The sequence below is a fragment of the Amblyraja radiata genome, chromosome 24 (assembly GCF_010909765.2).
Source record: "Amblyraja radiata isolate CabotCenter1 chromosome 24, sAmbRad1.1.pri, whole genome shotgun sequence".
NCBI classification, from domain to species: Eukaryota; Metazoa; Chordata; class Chondrichthyes; order Rajiformes; family Rajidae; genus Amblyraja; species Amblyraja radiata.
The window spans coordinates 10,888,832-10,902,643 of NC_045979.1; the positions used below are offsets into that span (position 1 = coordinate 10,888,832).

The window sequence follows — 13,812 nt, forward strand, 5'->3', positions numbered from 1 at the left end:
GTTACTTCTGGGACCTGCTGAAGTTAGCAATGACAATTGAGTTATATTTAGATGCGTCATTGGTCCCAAGAATTCACATTTCTCATTTGGTATACATAGGTTGATATTAATGACGGAACTCTGATTTCAGTTTAGTTTAGAGATACAGTGTGGAAACAGGCCCTACGGCCCACCGAGTCCATGCCGACCAGTGATCCCCACATACTGACACTATCCTACACACACTAGGGACAATTTACATTTATATCAAGCTAATGAACCTACAAACTTGTACGTCTTTGGAGTGTGGGAGGAAACCCGGGCACCCACGTGGTCACAGGGAGAACATAAAAACTCTGTACAGACAGCGCCCATAGTCAGGATCGAACGTGGAACTTTGGCGCTGTAAGGCAGCAACTCTACCGCTGCACCTCCGTGCTGCCCTTTTTATGCTTACTACACAGAACATCCACACCATGGTTGTTGGAGTCTTCTCAACTGCTTCAAGTTGAGAAGACTCCAAATAAGATCATCTTCCTTGACTTCTCTGGTTTCCAGTATCTATTTAATGGGATCGTTATCAGACAAACTGATGTCACACTCTACGTGGCTTATTTATTCAAGAACAAAAAATTCAAATTGTTTTGTGTTTAACAGTAATGCGTTTATAACAAGATTCAGTGATAATACTAAATGGAGTTTGATCTGCATGATCAAATGTCCTATCTGGGCATTGTCAGGTTTCGTTAATTCTAAGGCATTTAAAATAAGGTGAACTTAAACGCTGAGTTTTAAAAACAATTGTATCCCCTCAGGTTTAGAAAAGCCACAGGCTGCATCCCAATGATCAGAAGAGATTTTGAGATATTGAGTTCTGCATTAAAGATGTCGCCAAATTAATAGTGTGTGAGGGGAGGGAAGCATTAAAGGATTTTATTTAAATCTATGCTCAGATGGATTAAAATTAATTTACTCTTATTGCGGCGGGGTCCATTTGATTGAAATGAATCCCGACGTCTGCTAACAATACAACTTGTTTGCTGCCAATGCTAAGGAAGTTGGGAATACATCGTTGAATGAATACAGGGAGAGTGTGGAGGAGGAGAGGTTGCTGCTAGCCAGCTGGCTCTGGGAATGTAGACTGGCTGAATGAGGGGAAAATCATTCCTTCAGGCCCAGAGCCCGTGGTGACAAGAAGCTGACTGGGAAAATTAAGGGAGGCCCACATCAAGATTATGTGGCACATTTTCACTATTCCTCTTGTTCTCAAAGATGGTTTGGGTTAATTGAATTGAGGTAATTTTTTTAAACAACTGTCAGTTTGCTTGTTCACTTACTAACTTTAAGATAATTCATACTTGGTATTTCCACTATATTCAGTTCACATGTAGAAAATAAATATGTTTGAAAATGAATGTAATGAGAGCTAGTTGAAGCAAAAGCATAACATGTCCTTTCTTTCTGGAAGCTCTTTAATTTGAGCTGATACCAATGAGGCTGAAATTATCTGTCCCTTCCCATCTGCTGCTGGTCTGTACTGGGCAGAGGAGAGAAACAAATTGCAATCTGGTATCTGCAGTGCCTCTGCTATGGGACTCCCCTCTTGACTGATCCTGTCAGCAGTTTGTGAAATAATTTGAAAGCTTGCAATTGTGAATTTGGCACAACTAGTTTGTTTCCACCCAAGTGAAAAAAAAATGAACTGCAGATGCTGGTTAATACACGAAAGGACACAAAGTGCTGGAGTAACTCAGCAGATCAGACAGAATCTCTGGAGGAAATTTCTGAGTCTGAAGAAGGGTCTCGATCTGAAATGTTCTCCAGAGATGCTGCCTGACCTGCTGAGTTACTCCCACACATTGTGTCCTTTTTTGCTTCTGCTCATTTTCCTGCCATTTTTTCCCCCAAATATATATTTATATTATATGAAGGTTCTGTGGGCATCACAGGCTGAGCCAGCATTGAATTGTCCGTCCCTAATTGGCCTTGAGAAGGTGGTAGTGAGTTGGCTTCTTGAACCACGGCAGTATGTAAGGACTGGATATACCCACAATGCTGTGAGGGAGGGTTTTGATCCAATGATGGCGAAGGAACAATGACATATTTCCAAGTGGTGAATCGAAGGGCAACTTCAGCAGCATGGTGGCGCAACAGTAGAGTTGCTGCCTTACAGTGCCGGAGACCCGGGTTCAATCCTGACTACGGGTGCTGTCTGTGTGGAGTTTGTACTTTTTCCCCGTGACCCGCGTGGGTTTTCTCTGAGATCTTCGGTTTCTTCCCACGCTCCAAAGACGTTCAGGTTTGTAGGTTAATTGGCTTGGTATTAAAAAATGTTTTAATTGTCTCTGGTGTGTGTAGGATAGTGTTAATGAGCAGGGATTGCTGGTCGGTGTGGACTCGATGGGCCGAAGGGCCTGTTTCCGCACTGTATCTCTAAACTAAACTAAAACTTAACTGAACTTCCAAGTGGTGGTGTTTCTATGCTTTTCCTGCTCTTTTTCTTCAAATTGGTGGAGGTCGTGGGTTGGGAAGGTGCTGGTTAAGGAGTCTGGGTGAGTTACTGCAATGCATCCTATAGATGTACACATTGCTGCTCCATTGGTGGTGCAGTGAATGAATGGTTGTAGACGTGATGCCTCTCAAGCTTCCTGTCAGGTGTTGAGTTTCTTGCATGTTGTTGAAGCTATGCTCATCCAAGTAAGTGGAGAGTATTTTATTGCACTTCTGACTTGAGCCTTGTGGATGGTGGATGGGCTTTGGGGAGTTAGGAGATAAATTATTCGACGTAGACCTCCTGGCCCGTGACTTGCTCTTGTAGCCACATTGTGTATATGGATACTCCAATTCGGTTCCTGATCGTTGGTAACATGGAGGTAATGCCATTGAATCTCAGGGGCTGATGGATGATTTTCTCATGTTAGATACCATCATTCCCAGGCACTTGTAAGGTGTGAATGTTACTTGTCATTTATCATCCCAGGCCTGGATATTGACCAGGTCTTGCTGCATCTGCTTGTGGATTGCTTCAGAGTACGAAGAGTCGCAAATGGTGCTGAATATTGTGCTATCAATTTTATTGATAACATTTGAAAATATACACACAAGACATTCATTGAAAACAAAAGAGACTGCATATGCTGGAATCTGAAATAGCATACAGAAGGCATCGAGTTGAGTCCTGAAACCTGATGCAGGGTCTCGACTCAAAATGATGACTTACACCTCTTGCCTCCATGGATGCTGCATGACCTGCTTCATCTCTTCCAGCGTTCTGTTTATTTTCTACAGAACATTAATTTGTCTCCATTCACTGTTCCTAGTATGTCATTACATATACGTAGTTGCAAGATGTACATAATGTCCATATGGCATCAATATTTAGTTTAGTTTAGAGATACAGTGCGGAAACAGGCCCTTCGGCCCACCGAGTCTGCACCGACCTGCGATCCCCGCAAATTAACGCAAGCCTACACAAACTAGGAACAATTTACACTTATACCAAGTATACAAACCCAAGCCAATTAACATACAAGCCTGTACGTTTTTGGAGTGTGGGAGGAAACTGATTTCTGAGAAAACCCAAGCAGGTCATGAGGAGAACGTACAAACTCCTTACAGACAGCACCCATAGTCGGGATTGAACCCGGGTCTCTGACGCTGCGAGCACTGTAAGGCAGCAACTCTACCCCTGCGCCATGGTGCCGCCCGTTCTTTCCCAAACATTTTTTAGGTAATGAATTTGAGAGATTTTCATGTGTGTTCCAGCCTCTCGCCATCCGGTGTTGAGAGGTCCCTAAATAGTGGCCCTTTTCCCCGAGAGCGTTTGAATTTGCTGCTCTAAACTTCAGCATGAAATCCTGTCCCTTGGAATGTGTCAGAATGGAGCATTCAGTTCAGAGGACCTGCAAGTGCCAGACACTGTAAACTGTACATTCCATCAAGTCAGTGATTGTCCAGCAGCAATTAATGTTTGTCTCAGTTTGCATCCATGGAAACAGCACATGGAGCCATGGAGTCCTGTTTTGTCCAGCTGTCTGGGTTGAGCATTGACAAAGACAAATGCAATCTTTCCCAGACCTTTTTTACAAATGCGTAATCCAGAGGGAGATGGATCTCAAAGGCAGTGGTGTGGAGACTCCAGCTGTGCATGGCACTTATAATGTTGAAGAATCTCTCCGCACAGGTCAAGCAAGGTCATGGTGCTTGTTTGGAAACTTTGGTGATAGGGCTCTCTGCCAAATGATTTCGACTGCCAGGAGAAACATCTGACAGGATCTGCCATTTTCTGTTCCCTTTTCCTTCAGGACCTTAAGGTCATTTTGTTCATGCCACTGCCTGACTGACTTGTGGTCAGTGGCGTTCTTATGTATAAGCTTTTCCATAAGGGACAGGCAATATAGTACAGTCCAATAAAAATAAAAATTCCACAGTAACGTGGCCAGGCCCACCCACCCTTTAAAACACTGAGAACAGATAGAGTAGTGGTACTGAGTTTTTCCACACCCTGGGCCAACTCAATGTTTGAAGCAACCATTCACAAAGGTTGATCAGTTGATGGCCATATTAGGAATGCTTTTACCCCTTTCTCTGGAGATTTATAACGCACATCCCGCGGACATCATCCATTTTGAATCTCCAGAACAAATGGAAGATAACTCGGGTGACTGCTGCAGTTTGGAAGTGGGAAGTGGACCACACCTGCAGCATCAACAAGACCACCTTGCCCTTGATGACCAGCTTCACGAGGAAGCACCAATTTTACATTCCAGTTGCTGCTTTACCTTGGCTATATTCTTCATGTAACTCTATGTGCATCCCCCAGCTCCCATGGACCATATTCCCAATAAAGGATGTCAGCCCAATTGCCAAAGAACATATTTGGTACTCTATAATTTGAACTAATGTCTATCTAGAGCAGTTGTATTCAATATACCAAATCTCCATTTTCAATGGGAGTGTTATATGGGAGTATATTAAAGACTCTCAACCTACTGCTGTCTTTTGTCTGCCATCATTTCCTCAGGTTAGCTTACAGATAAGGTCACTTCTTCATCATATGGCCCAAACCGTGAACAGAATCATCATTCCAGTCCAAGCTGCGATGAAGTGGTGTACATTCACACGCATTTTGATTTGGATTAACCAGATTTTTCTCGTACTTTATGTGTGCATGGCCTCAGTCTTGATAAAGCAAACAAGAACTCGTCTATGAGGAGATTGTTTTTCTCTGATTATTTATTTAATTCCTCTGATGTTCCAAGAAATCCTGTATCATTGCCAAATTAGTTTTCTGAATGTACATTGTGTGCCTTAGATTAATCTCGACAAAGGTCACTGAGATAGTACTTGTGTGGTTTCTGAGCACATACCATATCCCACATTAAACTCTTAATATGCACATGGATTATAAAATTTTACTCTCCTATGCCAATTAAAAACAAAATAAATCTTTTTGTTTGTTAGACTGTCATTGCAATGAGAGCTTGTTGAAGCAAAGAGATAACATGTCCTTTCACTCTTAAAGCTGTTGAGTTACCGCTGAGACTAATTAGGCTGGAGTCCTCGGTTCCATTACCATGTGTAAATGGGAAATATCGTGAGTAGAAGAGAGAAACTGATTAGATCCCACATCTCCATTGCTCCATATGGTGTTTGTATTGTGATTATAAGCCCTGGCATCATCTGACTTCAGGGTGTGGTCAAGTCATATTTAATGCTGTAGTTTTGGTTCAAAATCATTATGACTTGGCCAGGATGCTTGGTCATTCTCCTTGCAGCGAGCAACTGCAGCAGCTTGTATAACGCAGATACCCTAATGCCACCATCTGTGACTCTTGCTCTTGCTCCCCAAAATGCATCTATCCTGACTCCAGAACCTGTGCATGGGCAAAGATCGGCCAGCTATCTAATCCTGATAAAGATTTGCCACCATTCATAAGCAGCAAGGAGAACCCTTTTTGTAGGTTATGGAATGGATGGAGTGGAATGCTATTTATTGTCATTCAAACAACTAGGTTTGAACAAAATTGCATTTACTACAGTTTTTTACATTACAAAAAAAAAAAGAAAAAGGGCTTCTGTAAATTATAAATTGCTCCTGGTGTGTAGGATAGCGCTAGTGCACGGTGATCGCTGGTCAGCGCGGACTTGGTGGGATGAAGGGCCTTGTTTCCATGCTATATCTCTAAACTAAACTAAACTAGTGTGTGAACGGGTGATTGATGGTCGGCGCAGACTCAGTGGGCTGAAAGGCCTGTTACCGTGCTGTATCTCTAAACTAAACTAAAGTAAACTAAACTAAACCCAACCCAAAACATCTTTTGTCCATTCCCTCCACAGATACTGCCTGACCTGCCGAGTTCCTCCAGCACTTTGTGTTTTGCAGTACTATTAACCTGGAATTTTCACGCAGCAAGTTCACAAGAAAAGGTCAGTGGAGAAAATGAGAGATGTCTATGTTTTACCACATTTTTCCAGGGTTCCTTACCTAAAATATCTTGTGGAGTACAGTCCTGAAAAACAATTCCACAAAGCAGTTCAAAGCAGTTCACACTGATTAGCGATGAAAACCTTCTTTTTCCCCCCGCAGTGGCAAATCTTCACTGATGAATTGGAAAGCCAAAACTGTACCCGAATCAGGATTATATTCATGATTGTTTCTGATTTGTGCTAATTTAGTTTGTATACGACCAAAGGCAGAAATCACAGGCATTTCCCTTTGCACTGAGCAAGCTGAGGGGCTTGAAAGTTAAGCCTATTTAAATCTCTTGATGCACACTAAATGTTATTGTTCTCCCTGCACTCATAACGAGTCTTATTCCCTCAGCGATCCATTTTGTTACAAACAGGAAACGTGTTCCCATTTTGGAGCATGGGCCATCTCAGTTTAGTGTTTCAAATGTTTTCATTTTCAGTCCATTCACTCAGTCCTAGCTTCCTACTCTTATTTCTGACACACCTCCTTCTGACTGTCATAGTTACTGTGCTTCCCTGGACTTGCCAGTGTTACTCATTCAGACAAGGTTAACATTACAAAAACAGTAAATATTAATTTCCCAGTTATTTCTTGCAATATTTCAGCTAAGAAAATAGATGCGTTTCATTCTGTCCAGAGTCTATTTTGAACCGTGTGTAGAATTACCATTTCCACCCTTTTTTGCATCAGTCTGGAAATTTAGCCAGGAAATTCCTGGCATGCGTCATGCTTGTTTGCTGGATTCCAGCACCAGACATGCATCGAATGAAGGAAAATGAAAGTCTTGGAAATTGAGTGCTTGCGTGAGGCATTGCTGGAGAAATTAGTCCAGGCTGTTCAAGATGCAACCATCTTTAGGCAGTATTTCACAGTACATAGCACCAGTCAGGAACCCACCAAGTCCCACTGTTACCATACATTGTTCAGGATCCCAATGATGCTACTGACCCTCCACTCAATGGTCCCTTTCTCCCATTTTCCCCAACCCCACCCAGGTGGTTGTCCATCCAAACCCCAGTCAGCCTGGTACCCTCGCCTCCTCCCGAATCCAGCAATCCCCTGGTTCTATGACCCATCCACTCTCCAACCCCTGATTAAGGTCTCATTTTCCACAATCCCTTCTCCGTTATCTTTGAGCCTGTTTCACTGGCATGTTTCATTTATCATTGTTACTTTTTTGCATATCTTTAATTCATGTGTTCTATAATTTTCTACATCATCGTCTATATCTCTCGTTTTCCTTTTACCGAGGCTTTCAGTCTGAAAAAGGGTCTCGACCTGAAACGCCACCCATTCCTTCTCTCCAGGAATGCTCCCGCTGAGTTACTCCAGCATTTTGTGTCTATCTGCCATTATCTTTGATCCTGGCCCTGGACCACAGCCACACCTGATTAATTCCACCCCCCTCACCAGCCCTTGACCCTTCATTGATTAACAACAAAAGGCACCCAAATCTCTGGACTCCAACCTGATCATTATTGCTGGTACTATGCCTATTATTTCTTGTTTCATCACCACTCCCATCCCCCCAAAACCTCATTCAATGAAACGATGATTCATTGATACTTTATTGTCATATGTACCGAGGCACAGTAAAAATCTTTGTTTTGCAGAGAATCCAGTAAAATCATACTATTGATAAGCACAATCATAGCTAAGTACAAAAGTTCAAGTTCAAGTGAGTTTATTGTCATGTGTCCCTGATAGGACAATGAAATTCTTGCTTTGCTTCAGTGCAAGGATTATAGTGAAATAGTACACAAGAGTCGCCATGTTTCTGGCAACAACAGAGTTTCAAAGTTCTTAATAGTACGGTCTTATCTTGGCCTCGAGGCACCGATCCTCTTCTCCATCCGCCACCATTTTGACATCTGCCCTTTGCCCAGCAACTGGCGCCATCGCCGACTCCCTCCACCCTCCTCACCGGGGTCGAGCAGGAGACAAGCCTAGGTTGACTCCAGGCGGATTCCCGTTCTGCGGCCGGCAATTCTGGCCTGCTGTTGTGGTGTGGCCGCGGCTTGCCGGAAGCTTCTACAGCCCTGTGTGGCTCGCCGGGAGCTTCTCCATCTTGCTACTGCCCTGGCTTTAATTCTAACCAACAGTCATCCAACCCAACCCTGGCTGACCTCTTCCAAAAGAGCCCTACTTGATCACTGACTGTATTTCTCACACCTATTCACTGATCAGCTAACCTTACCCTCCCACTCACCGGCTCCACAATAGAATATCACTCATCACTCCCATATTACACCCACCTGATCTCACACCTCAGCCCTCTCCCCATCATTGCAGCCACATCCCTTGACCTCACTCCTCCTACGGCCTTTCAGGTGGTGCTGAACATTGGAGCAGCAGGGCTATGACTGAGAGTGTCAATAGCCCAAAGTGTAATAACCACACTGCACACTTACACTGGTGCATTACAATCCTGGAATCTTCTCATTGTACTTAGGACTGTGAAGAGCTTCTTGCCACTTTCTCAGCTCTCGTTTCACTGCCATCCTCACGTATGGTGTTATCTAACCAGTCCTAGAATCATGCAGACATACAGTGTGGAAACAAGCACTTCGTCCCAACTAGACATAGAGTCACACAGCACAGATACAATCCTGTTGGCCCAACTCGTCCATGCCGACCAACTTGACCTGGTCCCATTTGCCTGCATGTGGCCATATCCCACAAAACCTTCTTTGATTTTTCTTTTCTTTTTCTCTGTTCAGCTACCATGGTTTCAAAGTGCTTGACAGAAATCAACACAGATATCTTGGCTCATGTTCCTCAGGGCTGATGGTGCAGGCTCTCTGATACAGAGGGCGCGCTGCAGCATTAGAAGGCGTGCTTTCAGTCAAAACGTTGAATCTTGGCCTTGTCTGCCCTCTCATCACATAAAGGATCATGTGACTCTATTTTCAAACAGAGGAGTTCTCATTTGTGGCCAACATTTATCCCGAAACCTAAATTATGAAAACATATTTCTTTGTTTGTAACATGTTGTTGTTCATTGACCACTTTAGTTTAGTTAACAGATACAGTGCAGAAACAGGCCCTTCAGCCCATCTGGTCTGTGCTGACCAGCAATCACCCCCTGTACTAGCATTATCCTGCACACTAGGGACAATTTCCAATTTTATCGAAGCCAATTAACTTACAAACCTGTATGTCTGGCGCTGTAAGGCAGTAACTCTATCGCTGTGTCACTGTACCCTCAATGGGCAAGAAAATCTTGTGTTCAGAAATAGGCTGTCACATTTCTTATAATAGAACAATGACCACAGTCCAGTGGGTCTGATGTGCTTTTGGGGATCCTGATATCATGTGAGGTGCTGTGTAAATCCATGTCTTTCAGCATGTTCTGCATTATCCCATTCGCTTAGCTTTTTCAATAATCACATATAGGAGCCTATAATTTTCAAAATCTAAGTTAACATCCATCCCCTTGTGGGAAATTCTTGGAATGCGACATAATTAAAGCAATTTAAAGTGGTCAATAAGTTACTGCTTAGTGGAGACTTAACAATTTAGCTCTTCTGCCTTACAGATTGAAATAAGCAGTTTCCCAAAAGTTTGAGAGACAGAAAAATCACTAACTACTGTAAGCAGAGCTTTGCCAAGGTGATAGTTTGGCAAGCCTTGTGGTTAAAGTTGCAAGAAACCAATTCCACATTTTTTCCCACAGCAAAGCATAGTTTTTCAATTCAATATTCAGCAGTTTAATTAAATTGTCAGGCCATTTTCAATTACCTTCTGGTTATAAAGGCTGTTCAGATAGATGTTTTCTATATTAAACCTAATGTGGATCAGTGCAGTAATGTAACAGATAAAACCAGTTAGCTCAACAGTAAAAACGAACGCGCAGTAATATAGCAGTTAAAAGCAATTGGATTGGAAACAAAATGAGTGCAGAACTGAGAGAATGATCATTTGATGTTGGCTAAATCAAAGCATCAATTTATTGAATCAGATTTTAAATTAGTTTTGAATCAGAATTTAAGGCTAAAGTTGATTGAAAATGCAATAGTTTATTACTGTCCATCTGCATCAAGATTATATTAAATAAAATGTAAATCACTGCATATGATCAGGTCATTTTGAGTTGGGCATGATGTGTCTGAATGAAGGTTAGTACTTTATTTTAGGAGCATAGTTGATTGAGGTGGGTGCCTTCATCCTGTAGATCCACAGCCACCAGGAATGTGCTACAGCTTTATCAAAGTTGCTTCACAGGGAGTACACAGAGTAGGTTTCTATCTACAGCTGTGGTGAACAAAGGGACATAGACTGCAGTGAGGGGTGGGGGTGTACTGGTGTTTGGTTTCTGCAATCTATCTGTGTGAGACACCAAGTTGGTACTATTCATGTGTAAATCATCGGGAAACAATCTTTCTGACGCAAATCTAAATGTCAATTGCCAATTTCAGCCAACAGAATATGGAATGGGGTTCACCCTGCTCTGTATGGAAACTGCCCTTGGTATTAAGTAACAAACCTCAATTATTTGCCAGCACAGGACACTTTGGGGACATTGAGCAATGTTTGGTAACTATTGTAGTGGCAGATCAGTAAGCCATTATGCCTATGTATGATAAAACATTGTACCAATATTGACAGCCTTCTTCTACACAAGATCTCAAAAACAAAATTTCTAATTTCAGTTAACTAACAACCCCCCCCCCCCCCTTCCCCTTCCCCTTGCTCCACTGGATTCACACCCATTTCTCCTCTTCCCCCTGTCTCCTTCCACCTATATTTCTTCCTCTGGCATAGAAATGTGCACCTCTTCTGTCCTTGTCTCACACATTTTGTCTCTTAACTTCTGGCCTTTGTCCAGCTTCTGCTAATCAAGGTCTAATCAAACCCTGAAGAAGGGTTCTGACCTGAAACGTCACCTATTTGTTTTCTCCAGATGTGCTGCTGACCCGCTGAATTACTCCGGCATTTTGTTTAATCAACTGACCCCCTACAATCGTATCCACCTATCACTTGCCAATGTTTGTCTTGGCCCCACCTCTCTTCCAACTTTCACTCCCACCCCTCACTGCAATCAGTCTGAAGAAGGGTCCCCACCCGAAACATCACAAATCCATAATCTCCAGAGATGCTACCTGTCCTTCTGAGGCACTCCCGCAGTGGAAGCAAATCTTCCCACTCTTAAGGGGCTGTCCCACTTGGGCAACCTAATTGGTGAGTTTAGAAGAGTTTAGGAGAGTTTGAAAAAAATGTCATGTTGAAGACCTCCTTCGACTATGTAGAAGACCTCCTTCGACCTCCTTCGACTATGTAGAAGACTAGCTACGACTAGCTTTGGGAAAATTGGACACTGGATAGTGGAGAGTGAAGACGATCTCCTTCGACCTCCCTACGACTATGTTGAAGACTATCTACAACTACCTTCGACTACCTTCGATTACCTTCGACTACTCTTGATTACCTACGACTAACATGCCGACCTACTACGACCTACCACGGCTAAATCTACCAGTAAAAAAAGTATCGATTTTTTCCATGGCGACCTTTTTATACTCGCGGGCATTTTTCAACATTTTGAAAAATACGCCGCGACCTAGCTGAGGCCTCGAGTACACGGATACCACTCTCGAGCATGAAGGAGAGTTACAAAGACCTCCTATGACCTTGTGTCGACCATGCTGCGAGTATGAGTCGAGAGCAAACTCGCCAGAACGCGCGGATTAGGTCGCCCAAGTGGGACAGGCCCTTTAGTAACTGACTAAGCCAAGAGAGATAAGCTCAGTTAACCACTGAAAGACTAGCTGGTGACCTCGGAGTGGACAGCAGTACGATTGCCCAGAGAATCCATCCTTTGTCCTGACTTCTGCTGACAAATGTATACACATGTGTCATTGTGTAAAGATACCTGTATGATCAGGTTTCAGCAACTTGACAGTCGCTGGCAGTCGCCTGAAAAATCACTTAAGTGGGACAGGCCCATTAGGTTGTAGTTGCCATCATGATCCTCCATAGATCTTTACAACAGTGCTATGCTATCCAGAACATCATTCTAGAAGCTTCCTTTGAGATGCTAATGGTTTGATCAATGGTTCCTCTGGTGATTATACAGTTTGCGATATATTTTTCTTGGGCTTAATTGAAAGTGTTTCTTAGGTTGTCATCAGCCAAGTTTGCAGAGAGCATTTTCCTAATATAATTATAGGCAATAGTAGTTGGGGAGAAGATAGAAGAATGAGATTGAGAGGGAAAAATAGATATCAGCCAAGATTGAATGGCGGAGCAGACAGGAAGGGCCAAATGGCCTAATTCTGCTCCTATGTCTTATGGTCATAAACTGCCAGAGTGAAAGCATTACACGCTCACTGAGAATCTGGTGCACTTCTGCATAAACCATATGTCGTGGTTAAATATCAACTGAATTTTAGTACATAGGTTATATGGCAGGGGTCTGCGGATGCGACAGATGCTGTTAAGGGTTTCGGCCCGGAACGTTGCCTATTTCCTTCGCTCCATAGATGCTGCTGCACCCGCTGAGTTTCTCCAGCATTTTTGTGTACCTTCGATTTTCCAGCATCTGCAGTTCCTTCTTAAACACATGCTGTTAATGTTGCTTACACCTGCAATGGGGGTTAAGACCATCTAGACAAATATGCTGAATTAAACTCAGAATTTGGCATGTTGAAGCTATGCAAATATATCCTAAGTCCTTTTAACTCTCCTCCCCATCCCTACGGCCATATATAAACTCATTTGATGCTTATAATTAAAAGAATCCATCGTGTCTTATTCCCCTAGCAGGAGATGTTCCACTGGGAAATGAGAAACTGGAAGTTTCCACAATTTAACTATCCATTGGTCTGCAAAAAATGCATTGCTTTGTACAAAAGAGTTCATATTGAAGAAAGGTCTCGACCTGAAACGTCACCTACCCTTTTTCTCCAGAGATGCTGCCCGACCCGCTGAGTTTCTCCAGCACTTTGTGTCTATCTTTGATATAAACCGGCATCTACAGTTCCTTCCTACACAGTTCAATTGAAAAGTATTTCAACTACAAAGTGTGCTCCTGGGTAATTGAAAGCTGCAGTCCACTTAAAAATGGCAGGATTCAAAACTTTAAAATCCACATGATAGAAATTGTTGTAATTTAGTCAGAACATACCCATCAGCTCAGACCAGTTTAAATATTGCACGCGTGGATTTAATGGCCCATCTGTCTACTAATCTAACTGTTAACATTTCTGATTAACACAATGGCTCATATTTTTAAGTTTGGAAAGATTTAAAAATCATTCAATCGGCGCTCTAGCTGTTGAATGAAACAATTCAAACCAACCGACAATTCAATAATCAATCAGCTCCACCTTTGACCTTATTTCCCAATGGATCAATGG

General features: G+C 42.7%; 1 protein-coding gene across 4 annotated transcripts in view; it reads left to right on the forward strand.

Moving 5' to 3' along the window:
- tspan18 (tetraspanin 18) overlaps window positions 1–13,812 on the forward strand; it is a 102,568-nt gene that overhangs the window by 48,423 nt on the left and 40,333 nt on the right. For 3 of the 4 annotated variants that reach the window (XM_033042421.1, XM_033042423.1, XM_033042422.1), the window contains one exon: window positions 6,319–6,408. The exons of the other annotated variant lie outside the window; for it this stretch is intronic. The gene's annotated coding sequence lies outside the window, so the exon portion shown is untranslated. The remainder of the gene's footprint in view (window positions 1–6,318; window positions 6,409–13,812) is intronic. 4 annotated transcript variants of the gene reach the window in all.